The sequence below is a fragment of the Archocentrus centrarchus genome, chromosome 7 (genome assembly GCF_007364275.1).
Source record: "Archocentrus centrarchus isolate MPI-CPG fArcCen1 chromosome 7, fArcCen1, whole genome shotgun sequence".
NCBI lineage: Eukaryota > Metazoa > Chordata > Actinopteri > Cichliformes > Cichlidae > Archocentrus > Archocentrus centrarchus.
In genome coordinates this window covers 23,021,963-23,041,623 of record NC_044352.1, presented here as the reverse complement: position 1 = coordinate 23,041,623, position 19,661 = coordinate 23,021,963, and the positions used below count along the sequence as shown (strand labels likewise).

Genomic DNA, 19,661 nt, shown 5'->3' with positions numbered 1-19,661 from the left:
ATGCTGGGGAATGTGTGTATACAATTTGTAACATAGGTGTTTGTCATAGTGCATCGAGTGGTTTGTGATGGCTCCACTTTTTGTAGGTATGCAAAGAAATGTTGTAGGATTGATTTATCTAAAAAAAAAATAATAATAATAAAGTGCTCCAAAAATCTCAAACAGAAAAATAAACCCTCACAGAAGAATGAAACTTGCCTGATCTTGTAGGATGAACACATAACTGTGGATACTCTCACTCTAGTGAACACCACCTCCCAGCCTTCCTTTTAAAGACCAAAAAACACAGTTTCTGGATGTCAAAAGAGTAATCTTTATGTCACTTTAAAAACATAAATGCATCTTTCTTGCTTCAAACAAATTCAGCCCACAGTCTGCCCAGTCGAGAAAAGAGTAATATTTCCAGTGTGAGAGCTGTTTGTCTGAATGAAAAGAGTCTGACACAGTCCAGTTCAGTTTTGTGTGTGTGTGTGTGTGTGTGTGTGTGTGTGTGTGTGTGTGTGTGTGAGAGAGAAACTAAGATGTGACATGAGTCAGCCTGCACAGATCTTGGATTACATCTACAATAAATAACAAGCAAAGGTAGTTTATGATGTATCAACTGCATTTAAAAAGGAATTCACTTGTGAGAAACTCATCAGAAATACGTTTGTTATACGTCTCTATTTTTGATGAGCTGGCAATATATGAGTTTCGAAGCATCTGCTGCAACATGTCAAGAGAATAAGGCTCATGAGTCAATTCAGAATGCTCCCTCAACCCTATACCGCAAACATTATTACATCTGCAGAAAGCTGTGGGCAACAATAAATCACTTAGATAAATACAAAAACTGACTGAAAAAGAACTGAATAGAACCTTTAAGCTACACTGTGTATAAGAAGACTCTTCAAGCCATGTTATCATCATCTACTTCATATTTGTGAGTATTTTCAGTCAAATACAACCTGGTTTTGAAAATTAGGGTTTGCACTTGTCTAAGTAAAATACTGAGTAAAATGTAAATAATGTAAATCCTTTATTGGAATTTGGTGACTGTGGAGGCCATTTGAGTGCATTGAACTCACTGTCATGTTCAAGAAACTGGTTTGAAATGATTTGAGCTTTGTGAAATTTGGTGTTATCCTGCTGGAAGCAGCCATCAGACCAGGGATACACCTTGGTCATAAAGGGATGGAGCAACTCTGCTGAGAACTGTAGGCATGCTATATGGTCTTGAACACCTGTTCAGAGGTTCTGGCAGAGGATATGTGATGACCTATCCACAAGGTTTAGTTGCTGCATTCCAACATCACCCAAACTACATTTTAGGTGATGTAAGAGAATTACATTTACAATTACAATTATTTAGTGGGGGTAGTCGGCTGTAGTCCTACGTATGTCCTTGCAGGTGGCTGGAAGTGGACTCAGGGATTGCAGATGTATGGCGGCTCGTTGGAGCTGGAGGGCTGTGGCTGCTGTTTTGTAGTAGCGTGTCTGCCCTGATTGATGGTGGGGGGGGGGGGGGGGGGGGGGGGGGGGGGGGATGCTGCCTTGTGGGGGCAGTGGTGCTTTTGGGAGATGCTGTTCATTGGAGATGGGCGAGGATGTTGTCTTCATGGCCCCTGGGTCAGCTTTTTGCCACCCTATGGTGGCAATCTTTGTACAGTATCCCCACCCCCCACCCCATCCCCCTAACTCAAACAACACATCACTCAACCACATTGGGGGGGCAGGTGTGTTACCCAGAGGTTGGTGGGTAGGCTGCTGAGGTGGCCCTACTCACCTTTGCACTGTTGTCTGCCCTTCAATTTGGGGTCAGGTAGGGAGGTTGGCGGGTCTTCCTACACCCTTATTTCCTGAATGATTTTGAGGACGACCACCAGAGTGACCTAGCCATCAAGCTAGCTAATAAGGAAGCATAAAGAGCCAGGCTAGCTGGTTGACACCAAGTGAACTTTCAAAAAAAAACAACAAATAGGCTATCGTGCACCAGTATTTTTGTATATCCACCACTATATACTTTATTACACATTCTATACAACCCTGTCCTAATTAAGATTTCTACAAATGTTGGATCTTGAAAGTGTACTAATAACAACCCAGAAGAAGCCAGTTCTTCATACGTGGTTTTTATTTTTTTGTTTGTTTCTTGTTTTAGTGGAAGCGGTGATGAATTGTGAATGCTGACAACGTTTCCACTACAGAATCGTATCTTTTTTAATGAAGTGAAGCCTGAAGGTCTGAAGATGTTTTTCTCATTTGCATACAGCGATTTCTTGGAATTAGAAAATGATATGTTATGTATTGATGTAGTGATGACACCTGGAAATTCTTGGCACATCATTCACATCATGAAAGGCACCTGGGGAATGTCATGAATTGTTTCAGAAGAGATGACATTTTTTCCACATTCGAACCTGGTTTGCTCTTGATTTGTTCCATAAATACTATGGATCAGAGCCAGTGGCACTTGAAAAGATCCATTGCCTTGGTAGGTTTAAATTATTCTTGGGACAACTACCATAGGAGTTGTACCTTGCATCACCCTGTCTGAGCAAAAGCATCACTGCTGTCTAACACAGGCTCATGACAGGGGTACCCCTGTGAAAGTGTCAGGGCCTTGCTTCATTAGCATTTTTGGAACACCATGAATGAAAGTGTTTGTGCTGGTCTGTGCGTCCAATTGAAAGGGTCCATTAAAGAGTGTTTTAGGGGCTCTTCTGTATTAGGTCGGAAGTTTGGGAGCTGGTGCATAGAGAAAAGTGCTATAAGAAAAGACGGTTCTGACAGACACAGTGGCCAGCATCAACCCATTTGAAGATGATACACTGCTTTACGTCTTTTAGGGTGTGAACAGGTGTGCCACATAACGTGACACCATCAATCGGAATAATAAATGTTTCAACAAAGACAATGAATAAGTTGGCAGACTGTGATGAAAACCAGAGTGGCTGGTCCCACATTCAGAGCCAAGTATCAAGTGAAGTCTCATAACTGCACTCCAGAGATTGCAACATGCCCCCCAGCAACTCCACTAGCTCACAATTAGTAAATACCTCCAGTTCTCACACAAGGTTACTGCTAGGACTGAAGAAGACATTGGATTATCAAAACACTTTGGTAGCTTAACAGTGAAAAATGAGGCTTCAATGTAGTGCAAAAATATTACCATGAAGAAAGAAGTAAGGAGGACAGTAATATCAAGTGTTTTTTTAAGTTACAAGTGCACATTTTAAAACACATGGTACTACTACATTTACAGCTGGGTGAACCCCTGGAATGTGGAAAATCATGTGGAAACTAGTGCTATAGTTCACATATATTTATATATATATAGTTCATGACCGTGGAGGATACACAAGTCCAACCAATTTCCTACATTTAAACCAGGCCTGCAAGAAATTTACTATTTTGTTTTCCATTTTTATGCAGAAAATGTAAGCTACAGTATTTTTGCACTAACGTGTCAGAAATTTCTCCACAATAAAGAAATAAATGATGTCACCTAAAGACAATTTTTATCTGACAGAAATATCAAGCTGTCTTATCTACTCATGGGAAAGTAGCATCTCTTACAAGAAGGAAAATATCGGCTGATTTTCCAGAGCCTCTGTGTGGCCTGATGGTGGTGCATATGCATATTTAATACCTGCTGGAAAGGTAGCTCTGGGTACTACCACAGTGTAGTGCCAGATTGCTGTGAGCAAGGTTTTGACCCTGACAGAGAATGAAAGTTAGAGAGTACAAGAGAGACAAAAACTGAAAGAAAGCAAGGGGGGGCTGTGGTGTGGATGTTTTTTGGGGTGATATCTATGGCACAGGAGAGAGAAATCCATGGGAATTCTGCTCATTAGCATTTGAATCAAATTCCAGCAGGAGGAAAAGACAGACACTGCGTTCAGGACTGTTGTTAGTGAAATTATTGCGCTGAATGTCACAGTCAAAACTAATCTTTGCCACAAATGTAGAGCTAAAGATTTCAGAGACCTGGGAAAGATAATAAATTATAAGAAAAAAATATTATTATGATATACTGTAAAAATCAGTGTGTCATGATATTCCTTTTGGAATGTGCTTCTAGTAGTGAAACTCACTTTGGTGGAGACATCACTGCTTTTGAATATTATGATTAAAGAAGCCTCTCAGATTTTATTTTTTAAACATGCTGATAAAATTAATCAATAGTAATTAAATTAGGAGTTAAGAATGATATCTATTTTTGTTCTTCAGTTTCATCATTTAACTAGGGTGTTGGAGTTATGGTATAAATTCCATTCTGTTTATTATAACTTATCATATCTTCTGTTTGTATATTTTCTATAAGTTGTTTTATGTACATATGATACTGTTGTTTTTATGTTTGAAATGGGAACACGTGGTGACATTTCTTACAAAGGAAGTTGTAGTTACCTGCAGCCTGTTTCAAGACTGCAGAGAACACATATAGGATACGTGTCTCGTATACGCCATGTTACATGCGCACATGTCACAGTATGCTTACGACCATATATGGTAAGGAAAAAGCCAAGAATGTAGTTTATTACATGCTGTAAACTGCGTTTGGTGTAACCCACGTGATCTTATTGTGAAAGTCTGAATAAAAGCGCTGCGCAGGAAGCGGTCCTTCAGGACAGATAACTTCCGCTCAGCCGCGAGCTGAGTTCAAGGAACGGATCTCTCCTCCTTGCGCAAGTTCAAAAGAGTTGTGTGTTTGTTCTCTGAGTTATTAAAATGATCTGAACCTATCAAGGGCTGCAATGTTAACTGTTTATCCTAACAAATTAGTTAAGATAAACAGTAACTGCATCACCTCTGATAATCAATAATAGTCCACTTCATTTAACAATCTGGGTTCAACTCAGCAACTCAACAACTCAGCCACTTTTGCCATCTGTATAGGTATCATTTGTCATGTCGGTGTGTGGCAGGAGCAGGAAGACCCCAAAATGCAGGACTCAGAAGTGATGAACTTAGTGTATTTTTATTGAAATGAAGTTAATAAACAAACAAAATGGGCTGAGGCCAGAACTAAACTATGGGACACAAGGGCCGGAGAACACACACACCGGATACATAGACGACGACACGACAAAGAACAGAAGAAAACTGAGGGCTTAAATACACATTAGGTAATCAGGGCAAGAGGAAACACCAGGGTACAGCAGGTGAAGCAAAAACTGAAACTAATAAAAGAGGAAGCAAAACTAAACACAAAGCACAGGGAACACAAGACTGTCAAAATAAAACAGGAAGTCACTAGATAAGGTACACGTAGACTTGACACAGGGAAACACAAGGGACTAGAAACAACTGAGGAATACAAAGGAGAACTAATAAACATAATCACAGAAATAACTGAAACAGAACCAAGAGAACACAAAACACTGTGCCAGTGGCCCAGAACCATGACAACATTACCTTAAAAATCCATTTTTAGACACTGGAAAGGAAAGCCTCAAATCAGAAGTGCCTGACTCTGTGGTATAATTCAGAAATGTGCATTGGCACTTGTGGCAATGGCATCTCACTACGGTAATTTAGAAGATGCTCATTTAGCCTGGAAAAAAGAGTTTGTTGCTCTATAAAAAAGCCCTCTGTAAAGCTAGGACATCTTACAATACATCATTAATTAAAGGAAATAAGAACAACCCCAGGTTTGTTTTCAGCACTGTAGCCAGGTTGACAAAGAGTCAGAACTCTGCAGAGCCGAGTATTCCTTTCACTTTAACTAGTAGTGACTTCATGAATTTCTTTACATATAAAATTTTAGACATTAGAGAAAAAAATATTCATAACCATCTCAAAGACTTCATGTTTGGCTGCTTTCAGATCTGCTGGTGGCTGTTTAGACTCTCTTGCTCCAATTGATGTTTTGGAGTTAACTTACTTCCTCCAAACCATCAATGTGTTTATTAGATCTCGTTCCTACTACACTGCTCAGAGAAGTCTTTCCATTGATTGATGCTTCAATCTTAGATATGATCAATCTGTCTTTATTAGTTGGTTATGTACCACAGGCTTTTAAGGTGGCAGTAATTAAACCATTGCATAAAAAGCCATCACTTGACCCAGCTGTCTTAGCTAATTATAGGCCAATCTCCAACCTTCCTCTTCTCTCAAAGATTCTTGAAAGAGTAGTTGTAAAACAGCTAACTGATCATCTGCAGAGGAACGGTTTATTTGGAGAGTTTCAGTCAGGTTTCAGAATTCATCACAGTACAGAAACAGCATTAGTGAAGGTTACAAATGATCTTCTTACAGCCTCTGACAGTGGACTCATCTCTGTTCTTGTCCTGTTGGACCTCAGTGCAGCTTTTGATACTGTTGACCATAACATTTTATTACAGAGATTAGACCATGCCATAGGTATTAAAGGTACTGCGCTGCAGTGGTTTGAATCATATTTATCTAATAGACTCTAATTTGTTCATGTACATGGGGAGTTTTCCTCACACACTAAGGTTAATTATGGAGTTCCACAGGGTTCTGTGCTAGGACCAGTTTTATTTACATTATAAATACTTCCCTTAGGCAGTATTATTAGAAAGCATTGCATTAACATTCATTGTTATGCAGATGATACCCAGCTTTATCTTTCCATGAAGTCAGATGATACACATCAATTAGTTAGACTACAGGAATGTCTTAAAGACATAAAGGCCTGGATGACCTAATTTCCTGCTTCTAAATTCAGATAAAACTGACGTTCTTGAGCTCGGCCCCACAAATCTTAGACACATGGTGTCTAACCAGATACTTACTCTGGATGGCATTACTTTGGCCTCCAATAACACTGTGAGAAATCTTGGGAGTAATTTTTGACCAGGATATGTCCTTCAAATTAAACAAATATGTAGGACTGCTTTTTTTTTTTGCATTTGTGCAATATTTCTAAAATTTGTGATGCTGAAAAGCTAATTCATGCATTTATTACTTCTTGGCTGGTTTACTGTAATTCTCTATTATCAGGCTGTTCTAAAAGCTACCTGAAAAGCCTTCAGCTGATCCAAAATGCTGCAGCTAGAGTACTGACAGGGACTAGAAATAGAGAGCATATTTCTCCCATATTGTCTTCTCTTCACTGGCTCCCTGTTAAATCTGTTAAAATTCTTCTTCTCACATACAAGGTCTTGAAAAATCAGGCCCCATCTTATCTTAAAGACCTTATAGTACCATATCACTCCAATGGAGCACTTTGCTCTCAGACTGTTGGCTTACTTGTGGTTCCTAAGATACTTAAGAGTAGAATGGGAGGCAGAGCCTTCAGCTTTCAGTCCCCTCTTCTGTGGAACCAGCTCCCAGTTTGGATTTGGGAGACAGACACGCTCTCTATTTTTAAGATTAGAATTAAAACTTTCCTTTATGATAAAGCTTATAGTTAGGGCTGGATCAGGTGACCCTGAACCATCCCTTAGTTATGCTGCTATAGGCCGAGGCTGCTGAGGGGGTTCCTATGATGCACTGAGAGTTTCTTTGCATTCACCTCTTTTTACTTTGTTTATACCCCACTCTGCATTCAATCATTAATTATTATTAATCTCTGTCTCTCTTCCACAGCGTGTCTTTTTTCCTCTCACTCAGTTTTATTTGCATACAATCTTTAGTATAGAACATTGTAAATATTCCTTTCACAAAAGTACATCTATTTCCTGAAAAAAAATCAAAGAATACTGTCAACTAAATAGTTAAAAAAAATTAAGTTGTTTAATTCATTAAATTGTTTTTTCAGCCTGCTTTTTGTGTTGTGTGAACTTGTCCTGCCTCATGTAAATTAGCCTCAAAGCAGTGGAACCTGTTGGAACACTTCTATTTGTTATAGGCAATTTTTTAAAATCCTGTCCAACACAAACATACTACATTTTCACAGATTTGTGCTAAGTGCAATGTCAGATTTTGTTTTGATTTTGTGATATGCTTTGCTGAAGTCTATCTAAAGGTGCACATCTCTCTGCAAGCTCCAGGACCAAAGCAGTTGGATCATTGCAACAGACTGCAATGATCCAACGATATATCTGCAGGAGGCGACCACACACAGAGAGGATGTTTACTTCATAGTCGGGCGACAGGGACATGCTGTCCCAGTCAACAGGGCGAGGTGCTGTAGATGTCACATCTTATTTCTGTATGTCTGTCTAAAAGTATGTTTTTGTCCTGAAGAAGGAGGCTCAACAGTGAGGGCACTGTTTAAAATCAAGAGTCTGACAGAATGCTGTGAAGAGCACTTCAAGTGCCAACACACCATGTTCCTCACTCACTAGGAGAAATTCATCCTACTGTCAATTGAACTTGTCCAAAAGCTCCTGAAGGTGCAGCATGGGGGGTGGGGTAGAAGTAGGCGGAGCACAACCTACATGACCGCCGGCAAAGCCAGATCATCCCAACCTTCTTGTGTCCAGAGAAAGGGGTATCAGTTGCTTCACTTTAGACGGGGTGCAAAGTTATTTGTGCCCCCTGTGTAAGGCGTTGATTTCACCCAACATTTGTCGGCTGAAGGAGTCATGACCTTTGCTCCTGGTAGTTAGGAACTGCCAGAGCTGAGAGGCAGTAAGCCAAACACCATGGTAACAGAAATACTGGTATCCATGTTGGAAAGATTTACTGGGAATTTGTAAGACATTTCCAAAGAATGAAAGCTTTATCCCATGACATCTGAAAATTTAATGCCTGCAAGTCTGTCAGCAAATGTTTAAATACATGTAGATGACAAGATAGACAATCTGAAAACACAATCAGTTTCTCGTACTGCCCCATCCCCCCTCTATTTTAAACCACTGTGTTGATGCGTAGTGAGTCCCTGTGTCAGTGACTCCTGTAAATATTTTACAAGCATTCCAAATGTGGACTGGCTGTCCTTGGAGCAAAGCAATAAATCCCCTCACTAAATACACACAGAGCTGCAGAGTATCTCCAATGGTCATCTTCTGATTAACATGCACCAACCAAGCATAACTAAATTATTGAGCAAGAAGTTTGGAGCCACTGCCAGCCTGTCCTTTGATGGCACAAAAGCAAGGAGTCCCCACACAAATGAATACCTTGAGCAGAAAGAGCCACCTTAAAGCCACCTGTTGTCCTTTGTCAAACTTTAAAAATCTCTTTTAGATTTTTTTTTTCATGGTACTGGATACTGAACCAAAGGCAAAAAAAATATATATATATACAAATCCAGTTTGCACAAAACATTAGTTAAACCTGCCAAGATCAATCATGACACTATTCTCACAGCTGTTATCTTCATTCTCTATTCTAAAGCGCAGGTTGAGAAGCACACACACTCTTCTTAATTTATTCATGTATGTAGTTTTCTCAGATTACCAGTTAATCCACATGAACATGTTCTCTGAGTCTAGTTATATGTAAAACGTGTAATCATTGTCCTTCTCTAGAATAGAAAACATCCCTCTTTCGCTCACATTTCTTTTTGCTGCAGGGTGATATATTCCCCAGCCTTTGCTTTCTATTTTAAAGCGCTAACTACATTCTGTTGCCCTCAAACAAATGAATCATTTGAAGCATTTTGTGAATTATCTGTACGCTAAATTATGCAAAGAATTTATTAGTTTACTATTCACTCTTGCTACAGAGCTACACACATGAAATCATTTATAAATTAGCTGCAAAAACCATTATAATAAACAGCTAATCACAGATCTGAAATTCTGAGTCGACTTTATTCTTTTACTTTCTAACAATGGCGGTCTCCAAATGCCTCATGAACAACTTCAAAATAGAAACCTGTTTCTGCTGAAAACAAGAAATGCACACATTAAGTTGTCTCTGGAAGCAACAGAAGAGCAAAACTGTTTGCAGTCGGGTCTAAACTACCATTAAATTTGATTATTAGGTCATGTTATAGTCATTCAAGAAGCGGCTTCATGTTGATACCATAATTTTGTTGACTATAAGTGGCTGGCATGGAGGTTTACTCTTCCCCATGCATCACTGATTAAGTGCCTGAGAAATTCACCCCCTGCCTGGTAAGGCTCTTACACTAAACTATCTTCTTTTAATGGATAACCATGAGCTGCTCAGATGCTGACTGTAGCTGAACATACTCTGTTCTGTCACAACACATTTGGCAAGAAATTAAATCCATGCAATGCATTAAGTAACAGCTGACTTTTGGAAACATATGCCATGTCCAACAGGATATTAGAGTGTAATATTAAGTCAATAAAATATATATGTTATGGAGTTCTGGAGGTGTCTTTGTAACATTGCAGCCTCTAAAAGGAAGAAAGTGATTTATTATTACAGGAAGCTACAATTATACAGTTACGCAGGTTGCTGAAAAGCAATTATCTCTTCTTTTCTCCTGAAACGCAGAGTAGACAAGTGGAGACAACATGTCTAGCATGTTGCAACATGTGCTGAACATACCTGTCGCAGAGGGACAATGTGTACAACCTCTGAAAAGCAGGAGTAGGAGGCACCCTATTTTGTTCATGGTCTCTCATTGGTGCCACTGTGGAGTGACTGCATTTGCTTTTGAAAGTTTTGATTTTCATTTCACAGTGTCAAAGCGTTATGACATTTCCTGCATGAATCCACCATCAGTTTGCATTCAGTCACTTGCTTCACAATAAGTGCACTCAGAAAAACCACTCACCATCTGACATTTCAAATTCACCATGCTTTCTGTGCCTGTAATAAACCAGAAAATGCTGGTGAGTCATGAATGCGTTAGATTCAATTCATGTTGTTTGGGAAGCATTTATTCAAAACAACCTGCATCATAAAAGACTTTTTTTTTTTGCACTGAAATGGGAAGAGCCAAAATAACTTTCTGTGGATTGTTTGAGCCAACAATAGAAAACTGAACAATTGATAAACATATTGTTTGCAGTCATTTCTTCACCAAAATGCTGTTTGCAGCATGAACAAAAAAGTGTTTTTCTATGCCATAAATCATCCTAAACTGAACATCTTTGAGTTTTGGACAAAACACAAAACATGTCAAATGCACACTTCAGTTTGAATTCAGGGAAACTGCTGTTGGCATTTTTCTGTGTTTTATGTTTTCAAAAGTGAAACAATAAAATATTTGGCTTTACTTGACCAAGATATATTTATTTCAAAATAATTTAACCAAAGAAGTTTCACCCTGCAACAGGCTGGCCACCTGTCCGGGTGTACCCCATGTCTCGCCCTATGACAGCTGGGATAGGCTCCACCCCCACCCCACACCACCCCACCCCCACACACACACAACTCTGAAAAGAATAAGTGGAAGAAAATCGATGGATTGATGGATGGATGGAAGCAAATGATCATATCTTCACATTTGAGCAGCTTCCATCAAGAAATTTTGGTAATTTGGCATGGTGGTGATCATTACCCCTTACCCTGCTCCTGAAGATTAAAAAGCTGGACTTAAGGCTGCAGAGCAGTTTGCTGAAGTGAAGCAAAACTGAACACCGGAGGCTGAATTCTATCATTATTCTTCAAGGTAACCAGTCATGCTTCTGGTTTTACAACCTTGTAAAATGTTGTCCTAATTGTGACAGTCATCAGAATCAAGAATGATCCTTTAGAGACTGTCTTCATCTTGTAGTTGCTACTGTAGGCATAAAAGTGTATTCCAGTAATTTATTGCAGTCCAAACCCATCCGACAGACGGAACAACATTGTTGTCCCACAGCGTAGTTAAACCTTTAAAAAGCATTTGTGTGTGTGTGTGTGTGTGTGTGTGTGTGTGTGTGTGTGTGTGTGTGTGTGTGTGTGTGTGTGTGTGTGTGTGTGTGTGTGTGTCACATTCACACAGGAACAGTAAACACATCTGCAAAGAGCATCTGTATGCACATACTCACAGGGTATGTTTCCATCAGTTGAGACTACATGACCCTGTACATGTGACAGAAATCTGAAAGAGCTCACAACAATCACAACACAGGATGTTTTGTTTTGTTTTGTTTTGTTTTAATTAAAAGCTGACCCTGTTCTCCTGTCATAGCCTGTTCTACTGTAAATTACTTTATTGAAAGCTTTGCACAAGTATAACCACGGGGAGTGAGGATCGCAGGATTCCCCAATTACCACATTTCAGTCATGTTGGGTCACGCAAAGAAAGAGATGCGACCCATTTCACCATGACAAAGCTGCAGAGTCCTGAATAGGCCAGCTTCACAGGACTAAGCCTGATAAATGCTCTGGGCGACTCACCCACTAACCCACCGCTGCTCCTCACCCTCTGAGAGGCCAGACGGAGTAACGCAGAGTGAAACGTGTTGCCTCACTATAAGCAAATTGCACATGTAAAGATTCCTCCATGTGGAAGCGATATAAGGAAAGTAAGTAAGTGAGTTTAACATAAATGTAAGAAGATAGTCTCAGAAAGCCCGAGATAAGAGTAGAATCAAAACCTTTTCAGGTATTTGTGCCTTTCAGTCTTTCACTACATGACTTGGCACTTTAGCTCCAATAACCTGTTAGGGTACAGGTGAATTGTTAAGTCTGTCTTTATATGCAAACACTGATAAATAACAAATCCACACTTGTCACATTACATGCCTCGGTTACAAAGCTGAGTGTGTCTTTCTGCCATGAGTCAGACTAAAATACTCGTAACATAAAGAAGTCTAAATTTTGCTCTGCAACTCACCCAGAAGAAGAGAAACGGGAGTGAAGAGTCGACCTATCGTGATTCGTCCTCAGCTCTCTCTGGAGACGCTTCTGTTATTTAACATTTATACTGGATGACAACTTTTGGTCCACACTATGATTAAGTAGGTACTGGCGGTATGGCAAACATCTCTCTCTGGAAGACTTTACGTCAAGTTAGCTGCATGCGCACTTTTTTTCCCCCCTCCTCCTCTACCTCATCCTCCAGTGGTGAGAAACTTTTCTGAGTGACGGCCAAAACTGCGCAGTCAACAACTGCAACAAGTTTCCACAAGGTCCTTTTTTCTATTTTGGAAGCTTCAGAGGTCAGAGGACAAGCAGCGATTCTCTCTCTGTGTGTGTGTGTGTGTGTGTGTGTGTGTGTATTGCTGTCATATATCGGCACCTGGGCTTGGACTTAAATATGCCCGTATACAAAACCTCGGGAAATATTTCTGTCCGCATGTGCGTGTGCGCGAGCCCGTGGGATGTCAATCAATCCAGGCAAAACCGCGAGACCGGGTTCATCGCTCCCACGCATACTGTACCTGCACACATACGGGGAGCCCAGTTCTAATATTCAAAACAGTTGAGCCTCTTTATTGGTGAATTCGAAGCACAATTACTGCTCATTCATGCACGTAATTGCCCTTTCCCAATATATAAAGAGGATGAATGGCTGCTGAGTGGACCTTACTTTCCCCATCATCGTATATCAACCATTTTTACCTGCTTGAATTTAAAGTCGATACCGCTGGAGAATACAGCTATAATTTCTTTGGACAAGCGCTGCCTATATCCCTGCTCTTATCCACACTGTGAGTGTAGGTTAAAAAAAAAAAAACAACCCCGTCACCTGAAGTGATTTTCATGAGCCAGAAAGAACGTGAAGTGAGATTAAAATAGACAAAGGCTACTACATGTAATGAAATGTTCAGATGTGTGCATGTGTGTGTTTTGTTTCGTTTGTTTGTTTGTTTTATCAAACTATGAAGTTTCCTCAAAAATATTTAGCTTAATGTTTTCAGATTCCAAGCATTTGAATTCATCACCAACTTTGATTTAGCATAAAACATCAATTTTGTGACCAAGCTGGACTACTTCATTCAAGTTTTTCACTGTTGCATTACATTAAATCAAATCACTGGAATGTGTACTCACAGGACTTTATATTTTAGTTAGGCACGCCTGCTAAACTGTTCTTTAGCACAAATATCTAATCAGTCAGTCACATGGCAGAAACTCAGCGCATTTAGACATGCATTTAGACATCGAGACGACTTCCTGAAGTTCAAGCCGAGCATCAGAATAGGGTAGAAAGGTGATATAAGTGAGTATAATATAGAAACTGCTAATCATAAACTGCTGATCTATTTGGATTTTCCCACACAACTGTCGTTAGAGTTTACAATGGTCTGAAAAAGAGAACACAATTAAGTGAGCAGCAGTTTCCTTGAATACAAAAATTCCTTCTTGTTGTCAGAAGTCAAAGGAGAATGGCCAGACTGCTTCAGGCAACAGTAACTCAAATAGCCACTTGTTGCAACCAGTGTCTGCAGAAAAGCATCTCTGAACTCGCAAGACTTTGAACTTTGAAGCAGCCGGGCTACAGCAGCAGAAGATCACACCCGGTGCTGCGCCTATCAACTAAGAACAGGAAACTGAGTCTACAGTTCACACAGGATCATCAAAATTAAACAACAGGAGATCTGAAAAATGCTGCCTGTGATGGGACTCGGTTTCTGCATTCAGATGGCAGGGTCAGAGTGTAGCGTGAACAACACAAAAGCATGAAGCCATCCTGCCTTGTGTCAGTGGTTCAATGCCGTGGGAGATATTGGTACATTTTGGGCCCATCTCTTAATGGCTGTTTCCAACTCACCATGTCACAAAGCTCAAATCATCTCAAACTGGTTTCTTGAACGTGACACTGAGTGGCCTCCACAAATGGCCTCCACAGAGCTCAGTCTAATAGTGCACCTTTGGGATGTGGTGTAACAGAAGATCCACATCACTGATGTGCAGCTGACAAATCTGCATCAACTGTCTGATGCAATCATGTCAATATGGACCAAAATCTCTGAGGAATGTTTCCAGCACCTTGTTGACTCTGTGCCACAAAGAATCAAAACAGTTCTGAAAGCAAAAGCAGGTCCATCCTGGTACTAGCAAGGTGTACCTAATAAAGTGTCTGGTGAAAGTATGTTGCATTATACACCACATGGTAAAGTATATGTTTTTGTCCAGGCTAGGCTGTTCATGGAGGTAGCAACATTTTATTGTCACATCACCCAGTTCACATGATTTTTTTTTAATTATTCATTTTGACATGCACATATTGAAAGCACACTGGACTAGAAAAGTGTTATTAGTTAAATATATATAAACTGAACTGCATCCTTACTGTGTAATTTGATGATAAAGTCACATACTAAATGATTCTGTCCCTCAGTTAACTCTTGTGGCAGATTTAAGAAGTTATATATTTTAGATTCTAATTTGCAGGTATGCCTGGTTAGTCCAGATAGACCTCACTGTGTCCTTGTTACAAAGCCAAAGTTTACAGCTTTCATGGAAGCATGAATAAGTATGTTTTCATTTTAAAAACTAATGCCAATATCCTGCCCTTCATAAACTAAAAATACCATAGAAAAAAAGACAAAACATCACCTACATTAATAAGAACAGAAAAAAAAGAGCTCTTCACTGTCAAGTTCATGTCACTCTGCTCCCAGAGGAGGACTAAGGACTAAGCTTAACCGCAGAGCTATAGAGAAGTAGCTTACATTCCAATTACCACTCAAACCAGCAGTGAACACCGAGTCCTGAACCTTGACATTACCCCCTATTGAGAGAGGCACCAGAACACTGCCAGGACATCACACATTTTCACCCATTATGGGGCCATTGTGCTGCACTGACCTGTAATCTTGACCTCAAATTGTGTTTCTCTCCATCTCAAAACACTTCATTTCCAATAAGTGAGGGCTGTTGATACCTCTCCACATTTGAGTCTTTTTTAGGCTCACGTATTAACAATAAAATTACATCTAATGTTTGGGGGTTTTCGTTTGTTTAATTGTTTATTTATTTTTAGTTGAACGCGCTTTATTCAAGTGATGAATCTGATACCTCACAGCGATTTACTTTTTTTAAAGGATGTTCACAATGGCAGCTCACACTGAACTCTGTCTTAAGGTTTTGAGTTATAGTGAAAACCAACGAAATATATTCCACTGATAAAGGAGTGTGGAAAATGTAGTTGCCATGGAAATCTACTTACATTTGATTGGCGGTTTTTCCTCCTGTGGTGTAACAATGCCCCCTAGTGACATCTTAGATGGCTCTGCACACCGGGGAAGCAGAGGCACAATCCTGAAGTCGTCTTTTAACAGTCTTATATCAGTAAGTTCAGAAAGCTTTGAAATCATTTAACCAAACTTGAATGGCAGTTTTTGTACTGGGGATACAAACATTACTTTTTGATGCCATCTGCGGTGACAGGCTGCGAAATGCAAACTGGTTAATTAAGCTAAAATCTGAATGAAATCTAAACGAGATTTAACGCTCTTTCGTAGGATCACTGACTTGCACTGGGTGGATTTTTATTTGAGCAGCAAGCATGATTTCCAGGAGCTCCAAAGACGCTGCTGCTCACGCTGTTTTATCCTTTCGTGGATATGGAATTTGCTTTTCGTTCTGTTTCCATTGGACTGTTGTGGAAATGTTTAATGTACTGACATCAGAGGGAGCTCCTGAGTTCTTTTCCCGTTTCCACACTGCTGTGTTTGTGTAGTCACTTCACAGACATCCAGGTATTAAACCGGTTCTCCAAAATGCTCTTCTTATCTTAAATTGCTATTAAGGAAAATATTTTACAATTCATGCGACCACAAAATTTTTTTAAGGACTTTAGAGATATATGCAATGTTATCAAACAGACACACTTTAAAAAGAAATAACGAAAGAAGTAAAATCACAGATATTGTAACATAAATGTAAACTAAACACAGTGACTAGTCCTTCGGTAGGCTTTCATACAGACTGGAATGTTATTCAAATCAGAAGCTGAATTGTTGCATACATTATAAAATCTTCCAGTTATTAATGTCTTTGCACTGCAGATCACACTGACCTGCAGATGCCAGGGATTTTTCTCATCTAGTATAATGCAGAAGTCAGGGGTTCCACAGCGGGAGACAAAGGTGTCAAAAAAAAAAAAAAAAGAGACGTGTCTCACATTTACAAAGAATCCCTCCGCTGTGTGCGTGCTTTAATGACAGCTCCTATTTTGTAGACTACATTGGGAGCATCGTGCAAAAATACATTGATAAAAAAAACATCAGATAACAACCATGCAGTGGAAGCTACATGAAAATGGACTGGGAATAAATGTTGGCTGATAAGTGCAGTCAGAGCAGTCAGAGCAGTCAGAGCCAGCTGCCTTCATTTATTGACTCAATACCCTGGAGTGTGAATGTGTGCGAGAGTGGTGTAATATCAGTGTTGCTGTGGAATACGAGAACTTGCATCATCACCACTTAACAATATTACAGGCAGTTCATAAGATTATTGGTCCCCAGGGAAAAATCAAATTTGATATGTTTATCAATAGGAACTATAAGACTAACCTGCATATATATATATATATATATATATATATATATATATATATATATATATATATATATATATATATATATATATATATATATAAAATCTAGCTTGTTTTTAATGGTTTCAATTCACCAGGGTTGTATATTAATGCTCTTTCAATATAGATTTTCCTCTGATTTTCCAGCATTTTAGCATCAACGTATCCTTTATGTTAATCAAGCTCTTTGAATAATTCATGAGTTTGACACCAAGATGCCAAGCTAGACAAAGGCATCAAGAAACAGATGTGTTCACCCTTAACCAGCTAATGATCATCCATGAAAACTGGAGAGCCAAGCAGAAATGCTGCTGTTCACAGTGGCCATAATGATAAAACTTTGCATTTTTACCCTATTTCCGGCTCATTTGTCTCCAATGTGCAACTTAACACTTGAGAATTGCATAGTAGTCACTTGTTACCAGCTGTTTGAGGTTAATTGTAACTCCTCATTTTCTTGAGCATGCTGAAGAGACTGTTTTGAGCGCCACATGTTGTGTGTTGATGTTGGTGTTTAATTGCAACTAAAGTGCATCTCTAAAAATTTGGTTTCATACTCAAGCTGTTAATGCTTTCAGCTTCTAACGTGTGCTAAATGCAGAGGATCATTGTGTCACTGGGAAGTAGAGAGTGAAAACATGCACTAAGAAGAGACTATTGAAAATCCATAAAGCTGTCTGCTGTATGGATCTTTACATATCTGAATCTCAGTCAGCCAGGGTAGAGCTTTTCATTGAACACTTGAGAACAATGTGTGAAGACAAATGGCAGTAGCATTTGGGCGTACGTTGAATGAACACTCGTGATGTGTGTTTATGTGTGAGAGATCTCTCTGAAGAAGAAATGGATGGTATAGATAACTCGCTTGGGTGGCATTCCCACTGTTTGTTCCATTATACTGCAGGGTTCACATAAATATAAGCCTGTAATGCTCTCAAAATGAAAGCAAACACAACTCCAAACTGCCTTGTTTTCTCATGAAGAAGGGCAAACATTTCATTTAAGGAGGCACACTACAGGGCCAGGCAGCAGATACTCGGTTAAACAAGTTGGATGGAGTTGGGGGGAAAAAAATATTGTAATATTATATGCTTGTAAATAGCTCTTGCTTCATTTCCATATCATTGAGCCTTGTTGTAGTTTTCCCATGCTCTCCACAGATCCTAAAATAAACAATTTGCTTGTAAGTTGTAAGTATGAAACAATAAATATCAATGCATTAATTTGCTCTTTTCATGGAACATTTTGGGTGAGTGAAGAAAATATTAACTCTCTGCATAAATACAAACATGCAGGACAACCAAAGAACGTGTGATGGTGTGCATTCATGCATTTTTATGAGAAAAAAATTTGACAGTTTCATGTGAGGTAGCCTGACCTTGTAGGTTCAGTAACTTTACTGATTACAGATATCAGGTGGCACAACTGAGGCACACTACAGGGCCTGAAAACATCACATTCATAGGTATTAACACACACACACACACATCACATACACACACCCATATAAGATGAGTCAATGGAAAGCTCGTGAAATGAGAGCTAAAATATTTATAGGTCATGAATATTCAGCTGAGACTGCTTTCGTATCATCCCTTCACAACAGAATACATTTTTAAATATTTATGGCTGCCTAAATAAATGGGACTGCCATACATCCTAAGCACTGGGGACGTATGCATGAGTATATATACATGATACATGAGACTTGTCAGTTGCTATGGATACATAAGTTTTATTTGTCTAAAAAAAATCAGTTAAATCTGCACATCACATTCTTAATGTCACATAAAGTACATAAAGTAAGCAGAACAGACTCCCTGTCTGAAAATTCCTAGCACATGGCAAGTTGTCCCATGTAACAGTTTCCAGTTCTCACCCGATACCACACTTAACACCTCCCTTCCCTTCCCCTTCTCCTAACTGAAACGAAAGCATTTTGATACAGCTATCACTTTATGTGTTGCCATTGGCAGAATATATATCTAAATCAGCTGCACTGGAAATGTCTGTTCAGACTAGCATGAGGGCGTGGGCAGTGATGTCTGCTGCCACCTGCTCTTTTCCTAGTGTTTCTGCTCAGCAGTGCAAGGCTTCAGGCAGTAAGTCTAATTCTGTCAGCAGCACGAGTTCAGGATTTAGGGACCTTTTACCAGGGACCATAAAGGTACCGGGAGATGATGACGTCAGTGCAGTTTAATCTTGTCAAAACTTCAAGGTTGGCCTAGAGCTAGAGATACTGACTGTCAACAAACTACTACTATAAGATACTCTGCTGGCTTGATTCTTGGCACCGGGTAAGGAGTGTAGGCTATTAACTGCAAACTATCAACTGCAAGGTGTCTGTTGTTACAGACCACAAACACTGCAAAAGGGCCCTTGAGTAAGGCACTAAAATCCAAATTACTGCAAGGTTAATGTACTG

The 19,661-nt window shown here is 39.5% G+C and overlaps 2 protein-coding genes across 7 annotated transcripts in view; one reads left to right on the top strand and one right to left on the bottom strand.

Moving 5' to 3' along the window:
• Window positions 1-12,813, bottom strand: part of chl1a (cell adhesion molecule L1-like a) — a 52,196-nt gene extending 39,383 nt beyond the window's left edge. For 4 of the 6 annotated variants that reach the window (XM_030733998.1, XM_030733999.1, XM_030734000.1 and 1 more), the window contains exon 1: window positions 12,584-12,813. The gene's annotated coding sequence lies outside the window, so the exon portion shown is untranslated. The remainder of the gene's footprint in view (window positions 1-12,583) is intronic. The other 2 variants (XM_030734001.1, XM_030734002.1) reach the window with 2 other exon arrangements.
• Window positions 12,814-15,916: 3,103 nt separating this feature from the next.
• cntn3a.2 (contactin 3a, tandem duplicate 2) overlaps window positions 15,917-19,661 on the top strand; it is a 52,553-nt gene continuing 48,808 nt past the window's right edge. Inside the window, exon 1 of the mRNA XM_030733502.1 lies at window positions 15,917-15,987. The gene's annotated coding sequence lies outside the window, so the exon portion shown is untranslated. The remainder of the gene's footprint in view (window positions 15,988-19,661) is intronic.